General features: G+C 38.9%; 1 protein-coding gene and 1 non-coding gene across 7 annotated transcripts in view; both read left to right on the top strand.

Moving 5' to 3' along the window:
* The window catches only part of MACROD2 (mono-ADP ribosylhydrolase 2), an 890626-nt gene that overhangs the window by 393722 nt on the left and 474159 nt on the right, over positions 1 to 22745 (top strand). The gene's annotated exons all lie outside the window — the stretch shown is intronic.
* On the top strand, positions 11133 to 11322 carry LOC141741523 (U2 spliceosomal RNA). Its single transcript, XR_012586398.1, has one exon. It is a non-coding gene; the product is annotated as a U2 spliceosomal RNA (small nuclear RNA).

Below are 22745 nucleotides of genomic sequence, written 5' to 3'. Positions count from 1 at the left end.
GATCTTTGGAATTGATGATGTGCCTGTCGGCATCAACACGCTGCTCCATAATGGCAGATCAGTTTGGCTTTCCAATTTAAATTTAAAAAAAAAAAAGTAAAAAAAATCCAAACAACCAGTCTACATTAAAAAATAATACTCAAACAAACCAATTTCAATCTTTTTTCCCAGCCTCAAAATCCCAGAAATTACACACAGAGGAGATGCGTTAAAAGAAGGTCAGAGAGTTATAGTCACTTGCACACTTTTGCTTAAGTCTTCTCCCTTTGTGTATGGTCATCATCATTCAGTTATTAACGATGTGATCATAGACCCCAAAAGATTTTTTGATTGTAGAAGATGATACAGCTCTGGGAATCAGGCTTGTGTTGTGAAAGAGCTCCCTGCCTCATTTTGTTGCCAATCATGAGGTGGGAGTCTTGTGAAGGAGAGGAGACAAGACCGTTACTTGTCTCGTTGCATGGCCACCATCATTCTCTCCTCCGTGGAGGACCTGGCATCACTGCATCAAGCAGACAGCACCTGCCGATGGCCCCATTCCTGGAGCAAAGAAACAGAGGCTGGGCAACTGAAGTTCTTACAGCTGCCGCTGAAATACACGCTCTGAACCCCATAAAACACAAAGAAGTGCTGAATACCCGTAGTGGGTGGACGTGCTGGCTTTTCACACGGGCATGCAAGGATCTTGGAGTCAATTGACCTTCATCTTGCTGTGTCCCCGTATCCCAGCTTTTATCCCCTATCCCAGCTATTATCCAGGAGAGGATAAAATGCCTTTTGTCAGATGGGAGCAGGAGGGTTGGCAAATAGCCTCGTTCTATTTTAAGTAGTGACACGCTAGTGTGCTGAGCACCATGAAAACCGGGATGATGTTAAGAATTTTGCAGTCAGAGCAAAATCCAGAGGGTGTTACAAGACAGCCAGAAATGACAATAAAGCCAATTATCAGCTAGCTTCCATTCATTCAGTGAGAGCCCATGTTTGTCATTTATATTGGGGCAGGGGGAAGATGCAGCTTGTGAACAAATGGTGGGGGTTTAAAAGGGTGAAATTTTAAATGGTAGTCTTTGTAATAATAAAGGAACATAAGGCTTGTATGTGCTAAAAGCAAATTTAAAAATGAAGCCTCTTTCCTGCCCTTCAACTTAAAATCTTACGATTATCTTAAATCCCAAAATGTGGCTTCATTGTTCATTTCCTTCTTACCAGAATGTAAAATAACAGGAGCCCGAGGTTTTAGTGTATTAAAAAAAAAAAAAAAGTAATCCTTTTTCATTATAACTTCTGGTAGTGTTTTAATTAAAGGTATTAGGAGAACCGTCATGTGCGACACATTTTAAAATTCTTGTACAGTGTGCTAGAAATATCTAGGAAAGGGATTATGTGTGTATCTTGTTCACTCGCAGTGAAGTAGACCGGATTTTGTTATTCTTGACTGTTTATCACCTGCAGCTTGGTCCTGTGTTTTTACATGGCTAAGAGGAAGAATGTCTGTGTCTTGTGTGTGTCCGTTGTAGTTCATAACCTATTTAACAAATTGAGACAGGTTTTAGCAAAATTCAGTGTTGACTCTTCATACTGAGAGAAAACTCGTTAAAGAAAGCTACATAAAATTTTGACACACAGTTAAAGAGGAAACCGAGAAAATTATTTCTCTGGTTTTGTGAGCTGCTTTCATTTCTCCCTGGTTTTGCCCCACCACCTTTCCCCACCTTCCTCCCAGGTGTGCCCTCATAGTGTGTTTCAGCCTGTGTTTGTGCCACCTTCAATGAAGGATTTTGAAGATTCACTCTGACGGGCCGTGCTGTTCTGCCGGAATCATGTGGTGTTGTCTGCCTGGCTTCCTGGGCTCACACTGTGCTGCCCAAGTGGCAAGGTGCAAATTCCATGAATTTAAGAGGGTAATCCGACAGAATTCTTTGGTCAGTCTGCTGATTGACGCTTTGTGCCAGCATTTTTCCTTTAGTGTTTTTCTCAAAGAGTTTGCATTATGTCACTACCCTGTAAAACTGGCTCTAAAATATATTATGGCAATGAGGATGAGCAACATAGAGCAACGTACGAAAATTGCACTGGCTGCTGTTTGGAGTGAATGGTTTGGGGTTTTAACCTCCAACATTTTGAATGAGAGAAGGGTGGAGGAAGGAATTTGGGAGGTTCTCCCTAGGAATTGTCATGTAACATGTATTTGTATAAATTTAGAAAAATGCGAAGTGTAAGATTTTAGGGAGATGTTTTAAAAGTAAAATGGTGTTTCCACCCACTCCTTAGCTTCCGTGTAAGACAGGAGTGTCACTGCTTTTAACAGCTGCCAGTGCAGCTGACCTGGGTTTGAATGGAAAGATTTTGTTGATGGACGTTTAAACAAAATGTTAATTTGTTTACATGCCATGTTGTCCCAGTGGACTTGTTTAGATCACCAGATGCCTTGAAAAGCCAAAGTCTTCGGCCGTTATAAGGAATTTGTGTAATTTTTCTGTTTATCCTTTGTAGTATTATCTTCTTTCAGGGGATCTGATTCACTTGCAAGATGCCTTTAAGTAGGTCTTTTTACTTTCATATTCAGTTTAAAAAAAAAACCAAACCAAAACCAAAGAGTTAAACAGGTACCTAAAGTTACTGGGTGTAAGCACATAAAACCAATTTATTAGGTGAAGCAGCATTACTGTGCAGAGAGACAAGTGTCCCCCTGAAATAATGTGTACGTTGGCTTCTCTACTTGGACAAGAGGAAGATTTGTGTGGTTTTGCTACTCTTGTGCTCTTTTTGAACAGTTAGTAAATAATGTCAATTAACTTTTTTTTTTTTTGAGTTCTTTAGCTGACAACTGATTGACCAGCCATTCTGAAAGCAGATGGGAAAATTTGTTCAGATGCCCCTTTTTTTTCTTTTTCGTCTTTTTTTAAGTCCTCAGGATCTCACCTAATTATAAGGTGTGTAGAGTGCCTGTGGCCTAATTCCTCTTACCCAAATAAGTATCATCCATTCAGGAATCTGGGTGTTCCTCGCATGTTTTCCCCAGATGAATGGATCTCAAGTTTAGTTAGCAATAATACAATAAATCTAAATTTATATTGCTATGAATATATGAAAGGGAGCATAAAATAAATTCATACTTCTTCCCATCTGTGCTTGGTACAAGTGCTGGTATAATGAAAATTAAGTCCAAGTGTTTCATCAAAACCAAAGTTTTGTCATTTCTTATTACACAAAAGTGAAGTATTTACCTTGCAAGTATTTGAAGGTTTACAGAGTCCATGTCAAGAAATTTCTGCCCATTAACGCATGTTATGAATGAATGCCTCTGGTTTGTTTGGGATTTTTGTATATAGGAAACAATATTGAGAGACTTGTGTGCGTGAATTTTTCTGAAGTGTCTGCAACAGTATTTACTAAAGTGTAAACGTCCAGTGGAGGTTTTGCAATACCAGCATTTCAGCAGAAAGCCCAGGGTGAAATTTTATGGAGTGTACTTGGGGCGTCTCATCTGATTATAACATTAAATAACTAGAACATAATGTAAATAATGGAATTATTTGAAAAGATACAAAAATGATGCAGTATGTGAGCAAACGTTGTCACTGTAATTAGCTCTGTTGGTTCGGCTGCACCATCTAATTGATCCAAGAACAGAATATATAGACATCTCCCTTTCAAAGAACCCTCAGATACATGATTCCACTCTGCTGGAGAATGTGTGGTTGTGTGTGTACGGCCACAGGCATGCTCGTTTTCTCAGACATCTCAAAAGATGAAACTGGAATACTGGTAATTTTTTTGATTACATGGCCATTGTAATCTCTCAGTTATTAGCAGTTTGGCACCCATCAAAAGCAGCTTTTGCAGCCCACTGATTGAACTGAAACTCTTGGCTTGACAGAAGATTTTGGAGAAGCCCAGAGAGCCGTGTGGGAACTGGTTTCAAATCCCAGATAACTGGAAGAAATGACACCCCACGAGGTGTCAAGGGTCCCTATAGCAAATTTAAGCATGCTTTTCGTTTCCTTGTCAATGAGATGAAAGTAGAGGTGTTTCCCTGAGAAAGTGGGAGAAAGCAGCCACACAGTGCAATAGCATTTTGCGAGAGAGGTTGGTGAGGATGCTGGTGTCTGTCACCTTCCTCCCCTCCACAATCGCGCATTAAATGTAGGCAGCCATTGATAGAGGGGCAGGCAGGTTTTAAAAAGAACCAAATAAGTGGGGAGAGAAAATAGCTCTCACGGAGTTCATTCCCTTTATTCCTTCTGCGAAACCAGGAGAAGCTTCTGATACTTTACTACTGGCAAAAATGTTTGTCCACTTCTTACTGCCTCGTGTGTTTTCTTTTGATATGTTGGGCAAAGTGAACAAGCATAAAATTGAAGCCGGGCCAGAAGAGGGGATGAGAAAAGGAAGGACCAGTCCTAGACAGCAAGTTATACAATGCTAGCCCTTAAAGCCTAGAAAAAAGCTGTTTAAAATTGCTGAGTACGAAGCAAACATCGCCTGGGTCAGCTTTCCAGCTTGACAGCTATGAACACGTGACCAATAATTCAACCCGACAGAAGAGGCGTTCAAGAATACAAATATCATGAATGCTCTGTTCTGCTTATGCACTCGAAATGCAATCCGTAAGCCTGGACTTCCCTGTCAGAGCGCTGTCTCTTCCTCTCCTCTCGTTTGATGAGCATCTTCCATGTGAAAGCGCAGCCTTTCTGATCCCATTAGAGGAGAGAGGCTCTGTCTCTGCGGTCCTTTTTGCAACCTGTGCACTCTGCAAACCGCGCCGTGCATGGGGGATTTGTTAGGAGATGCGTGGGGACCTAACGTGTCACAGGCAGACTTGTTACAGGTGAAACCCTGTTGGCAGAAAGGATTAGCTGCAACCGAGAGGGAAAAACAAGAAGTCATATTTTTTAAGGGAGATCGTGGTGCAAAATTTTGATTATTTATTGGGCAAGAAGATAGTCAGGGCTTTGTGTTTTTAGAGATTCTGTACCCTAGGAAACTGGCAGCGGATTCAGCCTGGTGCTGCCAAACTGTACTTCAGAATCCGAGGTTTCATATGAAAAAGGGGGGAAAAAAGCAAAACAAACAGAAAACCCTCTATACCCTGCAGCTGCAGAGAAAATACTCAGAAACTCACTGTGACCAGAGTTGTGTTCTTGTCTTGAGTCAGCAATCAGCTTGAAGCAATACCTTTGAGAAGAGCAAACTGCGCTGGTCATTTCAATGCATGTGAGCTATGAAGTCTGACATGTTTACACAGCAGCTAGCTCATTTCTGTGCCTTTTTTTTTTTTTTTTTTTCTTTCAAAATCCTCAATGTAATGCATGCTGTTTGAGAACGGATTTTCTTGGGACAGAAGAAGAGAACCAGAAGGAAGGTTTATTATTTTTCATGTAACTTAGAATTAATGTTAAAAAAATAAAAGTAAAAATAAGGAGGAAAAAAAAAGCAAGCAACTTTTCAAAATGTGGAGAAACAGAGAAACAAGGGATATTTTCTTTGCCCACCGGAAAAAGCTTTAGTCATATCCGGACTCTTGAAAAAATCAAAACAAAACCCCCTTCTTCCCACTAACTCCTACATTCTCCTTAGCGCCACATGCCCCAACTTACAATTATCCAGCTTTTAATACATTCCACTTCTGCTCTGACATCCATACAATGTACAACAGTTGCACAGTCAGAAAGCAAATCTGTGAAGCACAAAGAATAAAGAATTTGGTGACAGTTTAAAACAAATGTAGTGAATATCGAAGTAAATAACATGAGCAAAACAGGATACTGATGGTATTTTTTCATTTCTGTATGTCTGCCTAAACCTCCTGTCTGGAATGTGCCTACACAGTACTGGGAATTTCCCTTTTGGTGTCAGCTCCACTGAATTTACATTTAGCAGGCTGCAGAAATACAGGGGATCTTGTACTTAGTGCTCACGATCACCCTGAGGAACCTGTTAATCAGTGGAACAATTGTGTGGTTCTATGGCTTGCGTCATGTTTGAGCATTGGAGCACAACATTAGAAAAGCCCTGTAATAGCTAATAATTAGTACTGGGTAAGCCTCACAAGGTTTACTTAAGAGTCCTCTCGTGTCAGATTCATATCCAAAGCGTATCTGAAGTGTCTGAAGCGTTTAAGGATCTGGGAGGTAATACTTTGTCATCGTGTAAGGCAGAAGACCTGTGTATGAAAGGGCAAGGGGATTGTGAAATAATTACTGGCTCTGCGTTTAATTTGAGTCAATGAAAATGCCAGAATGATTGAAGTGTTTATGCTGAAGATCAAGGAGTTAGATTGAAATAGGGTAATCAAAACCAGGGACATCTTTCTTAAGTTTTTTAATATTTCTCAGGGAGGAGATAATGGAGGACTGTGAGAGTATGGCAAGGGAGTGTTGGAAGGAAAAGCAGGATCAGAGGTCACACCTGTGTGAAGCGGTGGTTTGAAAATGACAAGTAAAAATAGAAATATGCTCCACTTGACGGTGATGAATGGGTTCCTTGACCTGAGGAGGAAGACTAGAGGTGGCTTTGCACTGTGGAGGTGGTAATTTGATAGTGGCAGTTACAGGTGAAAAAGTTTGCTGTTAAAAATGCGGTGGAAAAAATGACTGGTCTTAATTATGTATGGATCCTTGTGCCCCTGGGCCTCAGTTGCCAGGGTAGCTGTGCTTTTCTGCAGCCATGGCTGTGGCACTTTCAGTTTGCCTTTTTTCCATCCTTTCAATGTTTCAATGTGATTCTCCCATCCCTGTTTTCTCCCTCTGTTCCCAGTACACTTTTTACTTGGTGCTTGTCTATGCTTCACTTATCTTCAACGCTGGAGTGTTCTGCACCACTCACCTGCCTCTTTCCTTTGGCACCACAAAACTGTTCAACTGGCCTCATTAAGTTGGCAGACTGATGAGCAAGGCCCGTAGAATCATATTGTTGTACCTATATGTATAGTGTCCACCACATGGGAGGTGGGATCAGTCATATATTGCTTACATATCTCTTGTATCCCAAGGGCAGGGAAACGTTTGCTCATGGCCTATAACTTTGCCTCTCTGCAAGCAATAAACGCCAAAAGTCTTGTCAGGTTTTTACATACTAAGACAAAAAGCATGTTACGGGCTGCTGGCTGCTTCTGTTCAAACATGAAGCATGGATTTTGAGGTTAGTAGAGGTCTGTTTGCTTAAAAGAGGTTCTGATGGAGATGAATTATGAAAATGTCAATAAATACCACATTTTAAAAGGCAATAAACTGACTATTAATGTTGAAGGCAGAGCTCCAGGCAAACATTAGCAGCAGCCTGAACCACCTATCTTTATGTACCTTCTTCCTCCATAGCACTCCCCAGCCCTGGACCCCAGAAGGGAGTTCTTAAAGGCCCAAATAGTCAAAAGTGTTCCCCAGGCACCATGTTCATGGGTTTTGTTCCTATATGTGGGGGTTTCAGTCATACTTAACCACACAAGTCCCTTATGCGCATGTGACGTCAATCCATTTTGCGGCTAAAAACGCCGAGTACGCTGCAGTTTAGTGCAATTAATCATATGTTTGGGCACCGTGATGCCAAGTTTTATTTTGTTTTGAAATACCGTGTGTGGAAAAGTGGAAAAAATAAATAGTCAAATGCCATGTTTAGCGTAGTTCTCTTCTTTGTAAAAATGTGCCAAAGATTTATTCTAAAGACTTGAGTTAAAAATAAATAGTCTTTTCATACGTCAGGTCAGGTTTTAATTGCTTGCCCACCCAGTCAGGAGTTATCTGCTACTTGCTGAGTTCCGATCTGTCCACTATCATCACAACACCAGTTCAGAGATTACCAGCTCAAACGACCCACTTGGGGAACGCTGGTATCCATGGGTCTCCCCCTTCCCCTTCACTGGACTTGAAGCCTGATTAGTGTTTAGACATTTCTTTCAGATAATGATAATGTGCCTTTTAATTAGCATCAATATTTCTAATCTTTTGGGAAATAGTAATGTGCTGCTTTTTTACTCCTTGACTGCTGACAGATGGCCGCTTATTAAACACCATTAAATTCCGACATCAATCATTTTTGTGCTTTTTAAAATATGTTTGTCATTTAAATGAAATGATATATAAAGGAGGCAGGTTTTTCACACCGGGGTGTTTAGACTTTGGTGCAGTGCTGAAACAGCATTTGGTGGAGGCCTTGTTTTTTCAGACGTTCGAAGTATAATCTCCGAGGCCTTGCGAACTTGTCATTTCAGTGTACGTGCATACGTTAAAAGGGGCTCTTGTATGGAAGTAGCCCGAGTGCTTTTGAGACAAAGCCACTATTTAAACATTTAGAAACTTGAACTTTTGAGAAGCCTGTGCTCATACGCAGCAAACATTTCATGCATTTACACAGGAATTCATATTGTATGTGTTTTGTGAATGCCGTGGAAATGCGAAGATGGATTCCTGTGTGTTATTTGCAGGAATGCTTTATTTGACTCAATGCATTCTTGGCTAGACCCTCTAATTTGTTATTTGTGAAACTTTGTTTAATGGGTACAATTACGATCTGCATTGTGTCCTTGCTCATCTTAATAGCAGTATTAATTTGCAGGAAGGGACAAAAATTATCTTGCAGAGTTATCAAGCGGTGTTTAGGCTTTCTGAATGCTAATTAATTCAGAGCTCAAATGCTGTACCTGCTGTTTAAAAGGCTGGCAGCTTGTATTCATCACCTGAGTGACAGCTGTTCCTAGCCTTTTTTACTCTTAAAAAGAGCGGGGAAGATTAACTCCTTCCATGCTAATGACTGCCATATTGGAGTAACAACTGCAGTGTTCAAAATTTAAATTTGCAAATATTTGTCTTCAGCAGATTTGCTGATTTTGACAGTATATTAGAGAAAGGATTGGTGACAGAATATTGTTAAGAGAAATTGCTAAACATTTTTCCAATACACTGGTAGTTTTTCTGGGCAGAAACAAAAAAAAAATCTCTGACATTTGATGTCAGAAACAGATCCTCAGTGTAAGCTAGAAGGGAAAGAATTAAAATATTGCTAAGTCAGATTGGAACATTTATAGCAAGTGTGGAATCTGAAGAATATTTCTCTTTGTGGAATCTGATGACTATTTCTCTTGGAGTCGAACTCTTTTTAATATTTACCGTCAAGGAAAATATTTATTAGTTGCAATTCAATTAAATGTTCACGTAAGCCATTTAAATGTCACACAAAATAGTAAAGAACAGTTTTATATTTTATATGCTGCATTCAAAGATCACTGAGTTGTTATTTGTTAAACTAAACTCCTCCACGCTAGGAAGAAATGGTAGTCTTTGGTAATAAAAAAGGGGGCTTAAAGGCATGCAGGTAATTTAATTTAATTTAATCTGAGAATGAGTATCATCTGGTATAATGCAGATGTTCATATGCAGGTTTGAGAGGATTATGCAGTTTCCCTGAATGATTGAGGAAGTGGGATACTAATATTGGATTACATTCCTTCTTTTTCGCAGAGGAGCCGATAGCTGAAATATGTATGTTAACTCCATCCCTCCATTCCCTCCTGCCCCCAGTCAAAACATTTTAGTTGTACTACATTTTCTTTTTGGAGGAAACATGAGACAAATCAACGGTTGTCTCCTGTCAAAGGGCATTGCTTACCTACTGATACCAAGCAAAATTCCACAAAAGCTAGTATTTTTGGGTAAACTCAAAGGTTTTTTACTCTTCCTACTTTAAAGACCTATGGAGTCTGGTACGTGTTTTGCTATAGAAGTATTTTAGAAATGCAGACATACAGTAGATGGGTCATAATAATTATAAAATTTTCAATCTCATTTTGGAGGCCCTGTATCTTTAGGGAAACTCAGGGTGGACTTGACCAATGCCTCTGGGCTTTGATTCTGTTCACATCGGGTTTTACGCATTCTGATTCAGTAAATCTCATTAAGCACATGTTTAACTTCCAGTATTCACTGAAAGTTCTGTTGACTTCAATAGCAAATTAAGCACACGCTTAAATGTTGTTCAGAGCCTTAGGGAAAGGTGATTAAAGAACAAAGCTATCCTATTAAAATATTTTAACTCATTAAAATCCAGTAGATTTGCAGATACCGATTCACTGAATACTCTGTGTTGAAAGTAAACCAATTACCTTCTAGTTGGCTGGCTCTCTTGCACAGCTTGGAACACCAGCGTCAGTATATTAGCTGGGTATTTCTGCTGTGACAATACATTTCCTTTTACTTTTGACCTGCTGTTCTATTCTTATAAATAATTAGTGATTATAATGAGTGATTGAAAATATAATGGGAAATAAAAAGCTTTCCAAGCTTCTTTACAAAGCGTTCTTGAAAATGAAAATAATTTTTAAGAAATTGTTGTCTTGTTCCAAGATACTCAAATGTCTCGTGTTATTAGTCATTAACTTCAAAAGACATTTTTACTTTCCACGTGCAGGGATGATTTTTTTGAAGCTTTAGCAGTATTGTCTTAGTGTTCTTTGTGTGTGGACATTTTCTGTGTTAATTTATTGTGGAGTTTGATACAGCGTAATTAAAAATCATGCTATGTCAAGACTGAGATGTAGTCTTTGAATTAGCGTGTAAGATGCTCTAATGAGTCCAGCAAGCATTAGGAAAATGCACTGCAGTATGCAGTTGTGTCCTTAGTATGTTGTTTATTAAAAAGTCCCTCAACTTTTTAGAATTTTGTGAAATATTTTCTGTAGAAGAAATCGAATCCATGGGGAGAAGGTTCTAAAATAAGCCCGTAATGATTCGGAAACCAGAAGATTGCTAAAGTGTTTGGGGCAGGGGGTAAGGGGGCAGCACGAGGTTAGAGGGAAGGTTGTTGGGTTTTTTTGTTTCGTTTTATTTTGTTTTGTTTTTTTCAGTTGATCATAGAGGAAATAATCAGGCCAAGACTGGAATATTTTGGGAGGCTGGACATGGCATTGTTATCTTCCCCAAGTTCCTGTCCTGGAACAGTTACTGTGTGTGCAAAATCATGAGCTCATTGAAATCCTGGCATCAGTTATTTGAGGTCTGTAGTCTGTCTGCAGCTTCTTGAAATAAATCTGAGTGACAAAGCTACATAATTGTTCCTACTGTGGTGTTAAAATCTTAGGACGATTCAGTCTCAGTGTGCTCCCTGAGCCAGACCAAGAAACCATCAAATGCTGACTCGCGTTTGCTTCTTGACCTTTTGGCAAAGATCAGGTGTAGCATATGTTTTTATCAGTTTAATATCTGTTATGTCCTCAACTTGAGGATTTTATATTAAATGAGTTTAGGGACTGGGAAATGTACTAGGAGCTTATGCCATCCTCTCCATGCGTGAAGCCGGCTATTGCTGTGTTTCTAGAATGGTGGGAAAAGAAAAAAAAAAAAAAAGAGTAACAAGTCCCCTAATGACCATAAATGAGTGCGAAGGGAAGAGCGGGAACAGAGCGAGCATAGATTGTGCTTCTTTAAAGCATTCTCTGAATCTCCACCCATTTTCAGCTCAGCGGTTTTCCTGAGCCTCAATACAACCCCTGTAAAAGTAAAATGAAATAGAACTTCTGATTGCATTTTAATCTTGTTTTCACTGTCTTCTCAATCCATATTAATGTATGTTTTGTTATGTCCAGTATTATAACATCAGATTATCACCTTCAGGACTGGGCATTACTTTGTACTTACCCGATACAGTGAGCCTACACTCAGTCTCATCCTTGTTGAAGAACATGTTATTGCATCACTGTTGCTGTTTATTTTCACTGCCCACTCTTACAGGTGCCGTTTTTTCTGAAAAATGAGATAAAATAGCAATCAGAAATAACCGCAAAATCCAAAAGAGAAGAAATATACTGCATCGTGGTAATGGTACATACAGGATTTGATTTGGTTTGATTAGGGAGCACTGGAAAGAAATAGGTGCGATCAAAATATTTGAGGAAACACTGCTGTCACAAGTGTTTAAAATACATTCAGAAATATGCCAAAAACTATGGAGAGTTGGTGTTCGCTCGAACGTTTTTGATTGATTAAATACCAGCTCATGCCATTTTATAAAGCGGAGGCCCAGAACTGTTCATACATGTCACGATCAGTGGGTGGCTAACAAAAGCTGGTTTTACTTGGCCTGTGACATAGTTACCGCTGAGGTCTATGTAAGGCAGCAGGTGATGACAAGCGTGGTTTATGACATCTTTTGAAACAGAATCAAGCGCCTAAATGCCAAGTTGATGTGGCAGAGTGAAAACTGGAAGTTGTATTAGAAGCAAAATGAATACAGTTGAGAGAGAGAGTGTGATCAAAATAATTTCTAGATGACATAAGAATTTGACCCTTCAAGGATTTCTTACTAAGTATGTGAGGTAACACAGAAAGGAGGAACCTGTGTCATTGTAAATTAATGTCCTTGAGTTAAGCCTCATTACCAAGACACCTTCAGTTTTTTAATTATTTGACCTGCCATGGTTAATAAAAAGAAAGTTAATCTGGTGTGACATTTTTGGTGGTAGCTTGGTGCACTACCAAATTAATTGCAATAAAATAAAATAGTAGTTTCCCAAAAAAAACCCCAAACTTCCTGTTTCTTGCATTTTGAATTGGTTGATGATTTTTTAGTTGTTATTTATGGTCTCAGTATTTAAATTAGGACGTGTTAAGTAAAGCTGATGTTGGGGGGAGGGAATTAAATGCTTATGAACTGTAACCGTTTTAGTGTTGCTATTTAATGGAAAATAAACAATATTTTGATTCTTTAAGATTTCTGTTTAGAACCAAAAACTACAAGATAGAAATCCACTGCAGCAAAATACCATCTTATTACTATGCGTACTACGATGCTTACAGGTTATTGTCAATATACAGTGTCTACTGGCAAGGAAGCTTTTGTTTGTCATGGGAACAAAATGATTGCTCCTCATTTTTCTTGACTGCTGAGTTCTTTAAGCGAAAAGCGTTTTGATCCTGGAATAAATATTGATTCTCTCTTTTCTCTCTTTGAGAAAATTAATTTAGTGTGAGTTATATTCACCCAGGTGAGGTAAGGGCAGCTCAGGACCCCACAGGCTACTTAAACCTGTGACATGGGCTGGCATTCAAGCAGTGTCTTCATTACCCCTGGACCAGCACGTACATGCTACTTCTTTTGAAGAGCGTCTCCTGGGGCAGAGCAAGGCAGGATTAGTGGGCCACTTGTCTGTAGCAATAGGACTGCAGACTTTCTTTTTTCTAGCCAAAAAGTAGTAGAATCTGTCTGCCTTCGTTCGTGTCCTCCTCCCCCATTTCTGAGTGGTTCTGTACCGTAAACCCAGGTGGTGTAGGTGAAACCAAGGGCACTCATGCATTGTACTTTCCAGAGGCAGCCTTTGGAGAAACATAAAGATCTGCATGTTGCTATGCTGATTTTTAGCCCTCAGAAATCCTTCCCACTGTGCATTGGGAGAAAAGTAGAGAGGTTGGCTATAGTCAAGTTTTGTCTTTGTAAATAGGCTGAAAACATGGAAGAGAGAATGCAGGGTTTTGAGATAATGCATGGGAATATGTTTATGAAGCTGAGCATTTATTGCTATGACTACTCTTCAGCTGACAGGGGACATGCTCGTCCTTGGAGAGGGACTCAATGGCATATTCTTGATACACAAATTGAAAGAATAAGCAACAGCAATGGGAAGAGTTGGAGAGATTTCTTTAAAGAATTGCACGCTTCCAGTTCCTTCTCTTTGCAGCTCTCTTAACAAGATGCTGTGAGAAACATCTGAGCCTTTGCAGATGACAATGTGTGCCCGTTGCTATCCTAGTGCCTGATAGCAGTCTCTGTCCATGTGCACCCCTATCAGAGCCAAAGCCAGTGTTACTATAAAAATTACGTTGTGCAAGCATGAAATTTCCGCTGCCCCAACTTAAAAATTAACTTTCATTAGTCAGTTAACAATTAGACCAGATTGCTGGGTTCCCTTTAGAGAGTGATACCTATGGTGTCTTGATTTTGCCATTATAAAAGCAACAATTGGCATTCTAAGAAAATAGTTTAGTGGAATTTGTTGCAACACAATAAGCTTTGTGTAAAGTCTATGTAAGCTTCTGACATGCTGGATCACTGAATATTATTGTGAAACTTTTATGTTTATGTGCTGTACACTGGTACTTGTATTATAGCATTGGCCATTTCCTTCGTAAAATGTTTTGAAGAGATGAAGAAAAATGATAAGGATTGTACATCTGTAGCACAATGTTAACTATACATCTCCAGCACGATGTTATGTTTTCGTTCCAGTCGGTACTATTGAGTTAATGTTCAATTCACATTTAATTTCATTTTTTATTTTTAACTTTTTTTTTTCCTTAAGAAAACCTCCACCACTATAGAAAAAACCCAAACCACCAAAAATGAGCTACCATATAACTATAACTCACTCACTTCTTCTGTGCCTCAGGCAGAGCATAATCCTGCCATTGACTCTTTGAAAGCAGTTAGTATTGTTTGAGAAGGTTTTAAGCTAAAATGGGGACTTTCATATGGCCCATGTTATCTTTCCTCAAAGGAATGCATTTGTTAAAGTGACGATTTATGAGATTCAGTACTAATGCCAAACTTTGTTCTGCTGTATCGAGTAACACAATTAAAACACCAAAATAGCAGAACACAAGCAGTGGAACGTTGTTGAACTTGTAGATATTTCCACACAGGTGATTTAAAATTTGATGGAACAGTGATATGAGTGTTTGAGGCATGTCCACATGAGATGTAAGAGAAACAAGCCTTAAGCAACTTAGCTGTGTCCCTCAGAAGGATTTTATCCAGAGAGGAAGATGCAATATTTATGTGCAACAGCAGCTGGGTATTTTTAGAATTATTTTAAATTCCTTTATAGTAAGTCTCTGCCTGATTGGAGAATAGATACAAATCAGATAAGGTCACTGTTTGTCCCATTTGTGTGAAGTGGTCTTCGAGGATAAAATTACAGTTTGTTTCCTTCTAAATGCTGTACTCATTTGGGAATAAATTAATTAAGCCTAAGCTGATAACTATTTGCTGTTGTTCATCAGTCATGACATGGCAAGACACTAGGTATCTACATGCAAAACATTTATATACATCAAAAAAATAAATGATGTGCCTGTGCCTCTTGATTATAGACCTGCTATGTGATACTTTAAATAAATGACTTAGTTCTATGTTCGAAATACCCAAAGGTATAGTTTTTTATTATTGTTATTGTTAACTTAGATTGCATTAGTGTAACAGCTCTTTCCTCATTTGAGAGCCTTATCTCATGCGACAGGAACGTGGTTGCTGTGCACCGTGCCCTACCTGGCGTACTACTTTATCCACGCTATGACTTGAACAAATAAAGATGAACATAATGTAAATCAAATGACTCTCAGTTTGGGGTTCCCTCAGTGATCTTCACTGATGGGCAGGACATATTTGGAGGTTTTATCAGTGGGACCATGATACAAATTGCTTAGTTGCACTGTACCTGCTGGAAAACTGGGTGATTTCCTTGTTTCTCTTTTGAGGAGAGATCAAAAACTCATGCAGCAGAAATGTTAAGACTACCAGTGTTTGAAACAGTCATTAAGACAACAAAGAACTGCACATGAACTTCCCTTTGCCTTGTAGGATATCCTTGACTTGATGTCTAAATGCATTTAAACACGATTGCTTTCTATGCTTACTCCAGTCATCTTGTGTCATTTTCTGTTTAATTATTTTTCTGCCCTAAAACTAAGCTAATTGCAAAACAGTTTCATATAGCAGTATTGAATGTAAAGGTATGTTTTTCTACATAAATGTTCTTTTGTTTGAATTCTATGCAGTATTATCTCAATGAGGTGGATGGGAAATCAAGTGCTGAATTGCTGAATCTTTTAAAAATGCTTTTGAATGCTATCTTCAAGCAGATATTATGAGGAATGAACATAGCCAGAGCTTAATCATAAACTTTTCCCTTTCCTGACAGTACAGACGTTTCCTTGTTTCTAGACAAAGAGATGAATCATAGCTAAGGAGTTGTTTTGATCATTTGTGGTGTTAATGCAAAACCAAGGCTCATCTATTGTGACCCTGTACCTCTGCACTAACTGTAAAAGTCTGAAAGCCTAAAAGCTGATGTTTTGCAAAGACTTATAAACTACTCTAAAAGTTGCTCCATTCAGTAGGCTTCAGCCTGGGGTGACAAACCACTGGTGAGCCATGGGTGACTGTGTGCGGAGGGAGACCGCAGGGCAGTCCGTCACACAGTGGACGTTTGCTGGCACGTACCACTGGAAGCTGAATATTTAGGTTTTTTGGTTTGGTTTGGTTTTTTCATGTGAAGCTTTACCTGTGGCTTTTGCGGTGAGCGCAAGTGAGCCTGATCCACAGCAGGCTTTTTAGTTAGAGGGTTTCCCGGCACTATGTGTGCACTGCCTACTGTCTGCTGGATTATCCAAATAATCCTCCATTAGAGCAAGAAAAGGAAATGTGGGTATGTGAAAGAGGGAAAGAGGATCAAACAGGGAGATCCTAAATACAGAAAATAAAAAGGGAAACCTTGACCAGGTTGAAGTTAAGAATACTTACCCGTTCCCGTTTTAGTAGCCCTATATTTTTGTACGGAGAGCAACGCAAAGGAGAATGGTGTTTCAAAGCGTGGGGATTTGCATCTGTGACTTGCTGTTGGATACTGGAGCAGGATTTTGGTTCTGAAGTTGGCTTCCAATAGTCGGTTTGGGAAGCATGTATTAAGTATTTCTCTGTGGACCAGTATTAGACTTCACATGTAATTCAGCTAAGGTAGCAAATGTAGTCCTTGAACCTTAATGTTTCTGTGATTTTAAAGATATTTTGCTGCATGTAGGGCTTTTATTTTTAAAAAGTGGATATCTAACCCAAAGGCCACGTCCAAGCCTTCAAGTTTAACCTTTTAATTTCACTTGATGCTCTAGAAGAAGATAAGGGGGGGAATGCTGTCATAGAGTTTACACAGAGGATGCAGAGTGGTGGTGGTGAAGGGGTAACGACTTCAGCTCTGATTTTCTTCTTCCTGCTGCAACAAGGCATCTGTACTCTCTGCTGGGTGCAACCAGCTTTCACTCCTGCAAACCAGAAGTCAGCAGATCATCTGGGAAATTAAAGAGACATCAGAGCTGGACTTGTGATGACCTGTTTTGAAAAAAAAAATTAAAGTGTGGGCCGATGGTGAAGGGGAATGATGGGAAGAACGCGAGGAAGGACTTAGGTATACTTCCATCTGCAGTATTGTAAAGATAATACTGCTATGGTATCAGGTGCCACGAGCTGCCAGCCAGCCGTAGCAGCAGAGCTTTGTCTTCCATTTCACGTACAAAGGGGAGAGCTCAGTCAAAAATCAGCTTGCAGCTGGCTGGCACTTCAGGGGGATCACTGACAGCAGTGAAGGAATAAGACTGAATGTTTCTGGGCTGAGATTAGCTAAAGGCTTCTCTTATCATATAATGGCTTATTATACTGTAGTATTCAGGCAAATGTGTATAGTGTAACAGTATGTCAATTATTTTGTCTAGTAATCAGACTCTTCATTTTGCGCTGCAGAAACAAATGCCTTTTTCAATTGCTTTAATATGCTACATTCTTTAAATTAGATGGTCTATAGGCAGCATATAAACAGCGCTCTCCAATATTATTTCAGAAAATGAATAGCACGTGTGATGCTCACGCTCATCTACAAGAGAAACTGCAGAGCGACATAGGTTCTTGTTATTTGCTTCCATATGAACGGCTCTGAGTAAGTGTCCATTCTCAAGAAATGCACATTTGCTGCATTCTGGCTCGGGGAAGGCCATGTGTCTATTTGACACGCTCTCAGTGGAGAATTGCTTATCCATGCCTGATCCTGACTGGTTTCACCTTCCAAAAGAAACTAGCATAGGTCAAAAGTTGGCAAGATGGATTGAAAAGTGTTTCCAGCTGATGGAAATGCTTTTGGTAACCAAGCGGGGGAATTTGAAATCTAATCTATTCTCAACGGAAAAACAGCAAATAGTCCGTGTTTCAACACGAACAAGCTATTGCAGTATCTAAAGTGCTGACATACATGAGTTTTTCAAATAACTGAGACTGTGAATCAACTACTTTTTCGTGAAAGGTACAAATACAAAGTATCTTCTTTAATGGACTGCGGTATGCCAAAAGAACTTCTTGTTTACCAGTTCACTGCAGTGCTAATGGGCACACCTGTATGTGAATGTCTCCAGACTCCCCTGCCTCCTCCGGTTCTTATGTTCGGTGATTTTGGCATTCCTGATTTCTCATTTCTTTCACTTTCTAAATTCTTAATATTTTCCCTTCTGTAGCTGAATCTTTCTCTCCCTTATTTGAATATTCATAATTTCCATTTTTTCCTTTTTTCTCATCTGAATTTCTTTTTCCTGTTTACTTTTTTCACTCTTGCCTGTTTGCCATGTTCTTCCATATGCCATTTTTTCACAAGTAGTTCCAACACTTTGAGGGAAACACGCGTTCTCAGTTGTTACCTGTTGCTCTACGTGAAAGAGTACGTGCTGTGAGCTTAGAAGCAGAAGAGCCTGTCTTGTTGGACAAAGATTATTTTATTCGTCCTTGATTTTCTTAGCTGCTTTTCTTTGCCCTTCATTCCTTCCATCTGTCTCTGGCTGTAAGCAGAGTGTAAGGCAAAGGAAGGGCCAAGTGTCTGTTAGGTTTCCTCTTGAAATACAGAATAATGATGAGGACGTGAGTCAGACTGAGCAACGCTGGGCACAACAGCATAGTAGTACTTTACATATATTTATTTATTGTAATTTTCCCTTTTTTTATTCCATTATTTGTCATTCCTTTTTTCCTCTTTGTATGGTTCCTAGCTCATGTGTACGACTAACTGACTTATAATAAGGGATCTTTAATCAAACATGGTTACCTTCTCATTTGCTGGGAACAGGGAGCTCCTTAGGTGTAGGAATTGCACCGGGAGTGCTAAGCTGCCCTTCATGGCTTCGCAGGGCTAATGAAACCTTTTGTTATACCCATAGTCCCCCTCCCCGTTGCCCTTTGCCCAGCACAGATTCCTTAGACAAACTGGTGTATGCAAATTTCTAGTGTAAATTCAGAACTAAACAAGGCAAGGAGCCCTTACAGTTGTTTTGTTAAAATCTTTAAAAACAGTTTCAAAATTTAATTTCTCCTGACGAGGGCAATCAGCAAAGACAGATTTCTGTAGTACAGAAGCAATCTTGTTTGACCGTCATGAGCAAATTCTCCCACTACTGACTGACTACGGAGATTAAGTGGAATTTCTAACAAATCCTGTTACAATGGGTCAAGCACTGTCTCTCTAGTTGTACTTATTTGTTGCAAGCCTCAGTAGAGGTTTATTTTAATGCAGCCGTTTTATGGTGCTTGGAATATCTTTGTACTCTGGATTGCTGCTGCTATAGATAATGGATGACCACTTGGTTAATATTTGACGGCAGTTACAACGCACACCTCCTGAAGTTGAGTGTCCTTATGTCTTTATTCAAGAACTGACCTTCAGGGACAGTAAACATATTGTTTGGCAACAAGTTAATTACAGACTTTATCTTCCAAAAACATTCATGTCACGGACGGGATAATTAAGATGTCCTTGCAAGTGAAAAAAGTTCTTGAGTTATAGGAATGTTCTGCAGTAGGTGTTAGAAACTGAGGTCACAATAGTATTACAAGAGCTGTGTACTCATGTTATTTTGGCTAAATAATTCTCCTCTTCAGGCTCCAAAAATGAAAGATGGACTTAACTGATACGTATGGCGATATATTCTGTAAGTCTGTGGAAAAAACAAGGGGGTTTGGGTTGTGCAGGGGTGAGATGGGCAAGCAGAACTGATTGTGTTTGATTTACTGGGGGATTGGTTGCTAGGGTTTATTGTTTCTCCCCTTTCCTCCTTTTAAGGCCTGTGTCTTTTGTTAAATAGTTTAGGATCATGTTGGCCCTTTCTGATTTTATAATGTGAACTTCATGGTGATAAATAGCTAATTATTTGCAATTGAATTAGGCTATGAATTTAAATATGACAGAAACAGATGTACTGGTGATTACCTTCAACACGCTGCATGGGGGATTTAAGTTTAACATAGTATAAATGATTTCCAGATAAGTTATTTCTGAAATGCAGCAGTGCAAGTATTGAAGAATATCATAGAGATGTTAATGAGTTCTGCGGTACACGAGTATCCTCCAGACTGGTGTATCTCAGATATGACACGTGCTTTGGTTTGGTTTTTTCCTGTAAGAATTTGGGGAGGGAGGAAAGGAGAGTCCAGCCGTGAGATCCGAAGTTCCAGTTCTGGAGTGTTGAATCTCTAAGCTGGAAGCATGTCATTTGGGTGAAGTTGTGAAGTATTTTTTTCACAGTGTACATTCAAAAGAGGACACTGAGCGTTCCCCAAAGACGGCGCCCCTAGAGGGGCACGCGGCAGTGCTGTTTTGTGGGTGCCACTTAAATGAAAGTCTTTGTTGGCTGGCTGAATTACGACAGGATGCAGCAGGTTAATTAGCCCAGCATGCTTTTGTATTAACATCAAATTAAGAATGAATACGCACACTAATGTAATTGAAATATTTGAATTGTAATATCTGGAAAAAAGCACGAACTCTGCACACGCTCTCTTTCTCAACACTTGATTCAGGAGATTGATAGGTCTAGTAATAGGGTAATTCTGAGCTACTGTTTCCAGTTTCAGTTTTTCTATTTGGAAATTCATGTTCCAGCAGAAATAAGTCACTCCTTTTTTGATAGGCAGTATCGTTTTGGACAATTGGATAACTTTAGAATGAGTTTTATTTTCTTCAGTCGAAGAAAAGTCATTTAAAATTAACAAAACATTCCCCAAGTGTAGCCACGATACACAGCAGCTGACGCGTCAAATCTTGCCAAAATGTAGCAGGATTGTGAACGATTGAAAGATACACTTTGAGACCTCTTTCCATGTATCTGTTTGTGGTTAGAATGATAATATTTAAGGATCCCAACGTTCAAGAAAACAGAAAAATGGGATCTGAGCACAAAGACTTAGATTGATGGAACTATGTCCTTCATGTCTAATGCATCACTGTTAACACGCCCATATCTAATTGATGCAGTAATACAGAATGCATCCGGGCTGTGTTAATACAAAGTGCAAGGCAATAGAATAACACCTACAAAATGGTTAATTTTGAGGCTGTCTTGGTGACTGTCTTGCAAGTTAAATCCCTGTATCTTTGCACTTATGAAAATGTTGTCCGCAGATATTTGGGCATGGTGTGCTCAAGAAAAGACAGATAATCTCTTCCAGATTCCTTCATTATTAAATAGCACTGGAATGTCATTTTTACTGTGCAGATCCATTCAGGAGTTTCACATTTTGAAATTCATCTCCAGCCCTAACCCAAAAGCTAGTTCATATTTGTTTTACCTTCTTCTGTACATGAGAGTTGAGCATGTCAGTTGATCCCTTAGTCAGGATGTGGCATATCTTAAAATGAAGTTACCAATGAACTTTGCACGCACTATGTAAAGCTTTTATTTTCCTGTAAACTAGATAGTTTTCAGTGAGCAAGCTTTTCAGTTTTGCTTGTGTTAACTTTTTAAATATGCGGTTTCCTCTTTGATTTCTTTTTTTGGAAACTTCATAGCTTATTTTCAAGTTGTCTCGGTTGTTTATCAGGTTTACTTGTGTATTTTACTCAACGTAATATGTCTCTATGAATTTCATTTGAAGTGATTTTTTCTGCATAACTGTGTGCAAATAAGTGTTCCGATAATCCCTTTCTTTTTTAAATCAACAGTTTAATACTTGCTTCTGTCACTGTTACATGGAGATGAGAGACTTGACCTATATTTAAAAATGAGCTTTTTAGCTTTGTTAGCTATAGGAATGCAGAATTTTAGAATTTTTAGAATTTATTTTTTGATTAGTCAGTTGCCATTAGGATTTCCTGTGGCAGACGTGGATGGTATTTTCCTTTTAATTGTTACCTTTTGCAGTGGAACTTAGTGGAATTTTTTTCTTCTCGTAACCCCCTAGCGCTTCCTAACCTTCTTAGTGCTCCTCAGTGTTTGGCTTTGACCTGCTGTACCAGCTTCAGCTTTGTTGTATAAAAATTGCTTGGATACTGCTAGAATGTACAAATTATTCCATTTCGTGTGCATTCAGGCAATAGGTGTGAAAAGTTGATTCATATATGATTACAGTTATTTCTAATGTGACATTTACCCCAGAACTGTATTAAGTTGTTAGCCTTGGAAAAAAAGAAGTATTTTCTTAATGCTATTCTGTATTCAATGGCTTTGATGGTACTTGTTGCAGATGTTTCAGATTACTGTCAAAACTTCATTATCAGTGAGAATATACTAATGCAGTAAGTTGACATAGGGGTTGACTGAATGACTATTGCAATATATAATTAGGTTGGTGTAATATGATACATTTCCACTAATCCTACACAGCCTTTAAATGAAATCTGTTTGAGACTGAATTCCCTTGCTGCATTGTTACCTTTCCCAGAGTGACTGCTACCATTTTTTTAAGGATTCTTGCAGAGTGATGTGAGTATGTAAAAGAAAGTCCCCGTTATACAGCTACAAATACATTTTCTTTCAAATTTTCTTGTTAATATTGCTATCACTGAAAATAATAAGAGTACTATTATAGAATTAGCAGAACATATATCTCTGTCTAAGTCTAATAAATCAGATCAAAATATATTGTGTTTATCCTATATATAATCTGTATACTGTATATTACTAGTATTTACAAGTATTAAGCCATTTGAGAGCTATGGCAATTTCTAACCTGTATAAACAAAA

This window comes from Larus michahellis, chromosome 3 (genome assembly GCF_964199755.1).
Source record: "Larus michahellis chromosome 3, bLarMic1.1, whole genome shotgun sequence".
NCBI classification, from domain to species: Eukaryota; Metazoa; Chordata; class Aves; order Charadriiformes; family Laridae; genus Larus; species Larus michahellis.
The sequence above is the reverse complement of the archived record's forward strand: the minus strand, read 5'-3'. Positions and strand labels throughout refer to the sequence as shown.